This window comes from Gossypium raimondii, chromosome 1, assembly GCF_025698545.1.
Source record: "Gossypium raimondii isolate GPD5lz chromosome 1, ASM2569854v1, whole genome shotgun sequence".
Lineage (NCBI taxonomy): Eukaryota > Viridiplantae > Streptophyta > Magnoliopsida > Malvales > Malvaceae > Gossypium > Gossypium raimondii.
In genome coordinates, this window is record NC_068565.1 from 46,848,230 (window position 1) to 46,853,917 (window position 5,688).

General features: G+C 27.8%; 1 long non-coding RNA gene across 1 annotated transcript; it reads right to left on the reverse strand.

Annotated features, from left to right (window-relative positions):
* Positions 1-220: 220 nt before the first annotated feature.
* LOC105786126 (uncharacterized) lies at positions 221-1,081 on the reverse strand. Its single transcript, XR_008198651.1, has 2 exons — positions 820-1,081; positions 221-630 (listed from the first exon to the last, which is right to left on the reverse strand). It is a non-coding gene; the product is annotated as an uncharacterized LOC105786126 (long non-coding RNA).
* Positions 1,082-5,688: the final 4,607 nt, after the last annotated feature.

Consider the following 5,688-nt stretch of genomic DNA (forward strand, 5'->3'; position numbering starts at 1 on the left):
AATTAAACCCAATACTAATGGAACTAATAAAAATCTCCATCTTTAAATATTGAGGTTTAAATTTTATCATGTATGATTATAATGTGTGGATTTCGTATGTTATATGCAGCGAGGAATAGAGGGGCTGATAGGTTCCCCTAAAATGGAAAAGTTTTTTTTTTTAGTCTTTTAAAAAATTTTAATTAATATGTAATGGCCCAATATTGTCCGGCCCAATAGATAATAAAAAAACCAAATACCACAGTTTTATTAAACAGTCCAATTAACAGAAGCCCAAATTCAAACCTAAGCATGGCCCAAATTACAAACCCATTACAGCCCAAATCCCCAACCCGATTGCAGAAACCCTAGCCCTTTAGCATCACTTCCCTCCAGCCGCCGCAACAATGGCCTCCTCTCCCTAGCCACGCGCACCTCACGCACGTGCGCCACCACAAGCCTCCAGCTGGCCTCCGTACGACTTCTGTACTCGTACCTGCAACGCAACAAAGGCAGCAACAGCAGCAGATACACAGGGATAGCAGAGAAAAATAACAGAAATTTAGAAAAATTACCTATAAATTTCTATTTTATTTCCGGCTATATAAGGCCGTTTTCGAATTTGTGAAGGGATCCCTTTTTTCTTGGTTTCTTTCGCACATACGTATTGAATACAAAAGAGGATATTCAGAAAAAAAGTTCGAAAAGGTGATGGGTTTTTCGATTTTTCTCGTTTGATTTTTTTTCTTTTTTTTCTTTTTTCTCTATTTTCGCATGGGTTTTCTTCTTCTTTTTTGTAAAAAAAGTAAATAAAAGGAAGAAGGAGACTAGAGTTGATACCTGAGTTGGTGCGTCGCCAAAGCCCTCCTCCGTTCAGATCGGAATGAATTTGGGGGGGGGGGGGGTTCGATTGTGAAGCGGCGCAAAAAAGGGGTGGCTTTGGGGGGTTGGTGTTTAAGCTGGCCTAGGGTTCTGATCTGAGGCTTAAGAGGTGATTTATATAGTGCATAAAACGGCACCGTTTAGGGCCTGTTTCAGTGGCCTTAAAACGGTGCCGTATTAATCATCCAACTTCAATAACCGGCGCGGTGACCCGACCCGGGGAGGATCCACGCATTTTTATTAATTGGTCCATTTGCGTGACAAGCCCTTCTGTGTTTTGGGTTGTTTCAATTTTATTTTATTTAATTTCTTTTAATTTGCACCAAATATTTGAGTTCGATTTCATTTAGATCCAAGGACAGACGGCGTCGTTCTCGCTGATGAGATTTGAATTCTTGGCTTTGTGTTAAATTGCTGTACTGGTCCCTTGGATATTAATTGGTTCTCATTTTAATCATTTGTGCATTATTTTCAAATTCAAACTTAAGATTTTTGTTTTAATTCAAAATTTTCCTTTGTTTTGTCATCCTATTATCAAATTAATTAGTTTATTATCATTTCTCAAATAATAAACCTAATTTTATTATGGCTTATATTATTTTTATTATATGGTGTTATCTTAAGTTTTATATATTATTACTTAAATAGTGTAAATATTCTATTTTGATATTTTCATATATACATATATATTCGTTGGGATTTAAAAACACACAATAGCATTTCATGATCTTTTCATATATATAATTTATATAAAATTATTTTATTGAATATATATATAATATAATGTTATTAACATCAAATCGTTAATTTTATTTTTATATGCACAAATATTTTATTCTTTCTAAACTTATTATTCTGTTTTACTCTTTTTTATATACATTATTATTATATATGTACTATTGTTTACAATTTTTTATTTATCTAAATCAAAGTGTATATATATATGAATTTTAAGATTTATTCACCTCTTTTATTTACAAATTTTTTTCTTTAAAATTCATTTAAACATTCTATTTATTTTTAATTATGTTAAAATGGCTTCAAATTTATATATATATATATATATATATATATATTTTTTTTTTTAAATCCTAAATTTATTTGGTCTCATTTTGTTTTAGGAATTGCATCTTATATTCGTTTTAGATTAATAATTTTCGAATGTTAATGTTAATATTTGTATAATGTAGAGAGGAAATTATTGTTATTACGTTCGTCCATGCTTACTTATTATCCATTGGAGTGTATTACTATTTAAATTTTGCACGATTCATTATTTATCTAATTACTGTGTTTTTTTTGTTGTTTCGATAAAAGAATTAGAATCACCTTTTTGACAAAATAACGGTATTCACGATTCTCAAGAAAATTGTGCCCTAACTCACTGGGCTTCAATTTTTTTTTCGATAAATTTAGATAGCCGAGTACCTCTTTTGAAATAAGACCATTTGATATCTAAATAAAGTTTTTAAGATTTCAAAATGTTGGATCCTAACTTACTGGGTATAGCGTTTTGTTATCTCGATTTCAAAATAAAGGCAATATTTGGTGTTTGAGAATTTCGAGAAATCGAACCCTAACTTACTGGATTCTGATTTCTCGATTGACTTAAATAATCAAATATCCTTCTTAAAACACATCTTAATAGACAAATCTAACTTCAAAGATTAAACTGTTGCACCCTAACTCATTAAGTGCGACAATTTATTTCTTTGAAATGAGCAGGTCCTATTATTCAATTCGATTATTCAGATTCTCATTACAAAAAGATCGTATTCTAAAATATTTTCAAATTTTCGACACTAAGGACATCAAACAATCAATTCGGTACCAATTTTGGACATTACGAGGGTGCTAACCCTTCCTCGTACGTAAACGACTCCCGAACTTATTTTCTCAAAATCTCGCAGACCAAAATCGCTTTTAAGGTGAACCGGTCACACCTCAATAAAGATCGGTGGTGACTCCAATTTTTATTTTTAAGTCGACAACTAAACTCTTTTTGTTTTTCAAAAAAGGTGGTTTCGACATAATAAAGATAAAATTACACTTTGACCCTTCTAAAAATGATAAAATTTTGATTTAATCCTTTAAAAGTTGTATTTTTATTATCGTAAAAATTATTATTTAATTTTGATTCCCTAAAAAAGTTCTAGCTTCGCCCATAGTTATATGTGGAATTTTTTTTATAATATAATTGGTCCAACATATATGATAGCAAGAATCTCTTAAAAAATAAAATCGATTTTAAAATTTTGTTTGTAATTAATAAGATTTGACACTTAATCGCTTAAATTTTATACTAAAAGATATCATATTAAATCAAATCCATCAGTTATATATTACAAGGTTGTATATAAAAACAAAATAAATAATCAGATTCATATTACAGCTTGTTGACACGTGACACTTTTTATTTGAAGCATTAATTTTCAATTTGATTAAATTACTCCTTTACTTTTTAATTTCTTTTTAAGTTATTTCATGCATTTTGTTTAAATTTATTTTCTTTAGAATTTTTATATGTTAAATATAAAATTGATTTTAAATAATTTTTTTATTTTAATATTTTTCTTAATTAAATTAACTTCTAATATTATAATATTAAAATTATTGACTATTAAATTTTAAGATTAAATCATAGCTTAAAAAAGTACACATATTAATAATATTTATTGAATTAAATTTATATTTTTAAAATATAATAAGAGTTAACTACATCCTTGATTAAAGTAGAGCAAAGATAAATATAAAATTATAAAAAATTTGAATATTAAGAATTTTAACATTAAAATAAATTAATTAACAAAAATATATAAAATAAATAACCTATAATAATATATAATATTGTTTAAATTATAATAAAATAATATTAATATTCAAACCATGATGGATTTTTGTATTTTTTAATATTAAACATTTTAAAGATTAAACAACATTAATATAACTGATTCAAAATTAATTAAATATTTTTAAAAGTATTTTGTAGTTACATTACTTTTTTTTCATTTCATTAATGATTTTAAATAAAACTAATGTTATAAATTATTATAAAGTTAATACGCACAATCGATTGTACATAATTTTGAAAATTTTAAAATTAGAGCAATTTAATCCATATCAATTTAATCTCTCTCAAAAAAAATTAGAGCAATTTAATCCATATCAATTTTGAAAATAAGCAACTAAGAACAATTAATCATGGCGCTAATGTCTTTGCATCAATTGTACATAATTTTGATTGGTATAGAAACAAGTTTAGCCCTTGGCGTTTACATATTTTGTCAATTTGGCCTTAATTCTAAAAAAAAACTGTAACCTCCCAAACCCGGCCTAGAAGTTACGACCAAATTTTGAAAGCTACATTGGTCACCGAAATGGCCAAGTAAAAATTTTCGGAGTTTAAAACAATCTTTTAAAAGCATTTATCTATCTTTGAAGAAAAACCTAGCATTTTATCTTAATTTCACTAAAATATATAATTTTCCAAAAACGATGGATTTTAAAGTTTACTCAGCAAAAGTTGTTTTCCAATTTTATGTGTATTTCAAATCTCATTTCCATATTAACGCAAAGGAAAAGTGATACTCGATGGGGTTTTGATTTAAAACCAAATTTCATGCCTCTTTAATTTAAGTTTCAAAGTTCGATACCCTAATCAAACTTAATACCATGCATGCAAAAAAATAAAATAAAAAACCAAAAACTTAGTCCCATGCCACAAATCAAATAAAACAATACAATTCTAAATAATGGAAATTATAATATTAAGTCAAAAATACTTTTAATGAAAATATTAATTCGAGCCGAGACCTTTCGGATGCCAAGTCTGCGTCCTAACCTTACGGGTTATCTGTAAAGATGGAAATTAAGCGAGGTGAGCTTAAGAGGCTCAATGTGATTCCTTTCACAAGAAAATTAGTGCAGAACAGTAGACAAAACATACAAAATAACAACTCATAGAATAATCACAATTGTATAGCAAATCGGAGTATCGATTTTTTTTTCAGATCAACACATCAGTATAATATTTCAGAATTTTCAATTTTGCATGTAAATTCTTATGAATGACAATGCATTTCAATTTATCAGAAAAGATCATACCCAACTCCGCTACATACCACAGTAAGAGTTCCTTAGAACTCATCCATCCCTACACAACGCATTGTGGATAAACCACCAGTAATTTGTAAATAAACTACAAGTAAAATTTGTGGATAAACCACCAGTATTTTCAGATAAAAAAGTTTACAAATAAACTGGTAGTAAGTTGTGGATGAACCACCAATGTTTGCAGATTATTAAAATATCAGTACTTCCTCATTTCATTCATCTCACCTCATGCAATACAATATGACATGCTTGTAACAGTGTTGTGTAGAAACAGTAGACATACTTAACATGTATTCAATAGGCTAGAAGTAGTAATAACAATGTCAATTTATCAGAATTACAGTGACATTAGATATGTAACATTCACATATTATACATTATAACAAGAGCAATTTAGTCATTAAATAATAGATTCTAGCATATTCATAATATCAAGGACTCAATTGAGTGAATAAAATTTCTAAAAATAATTGGGGCTATATAGGGACTAAACTGAACAATTCACAAAATTTTGGGTAAAACTGAACAAGTATAAAATGTTAATATAAAATATATATTTAAATTTATTATTATATTTTGAATAATGAAATGGTGGAGAAGGCCCAAAGCTTAATATTTTTTTGGAATTGGGTCTTGACATGACTTGGTCCATAAACAAAACTATTTACAAGTAATATGTCAAAATAGCATACTCATATGATATAACATATGTGA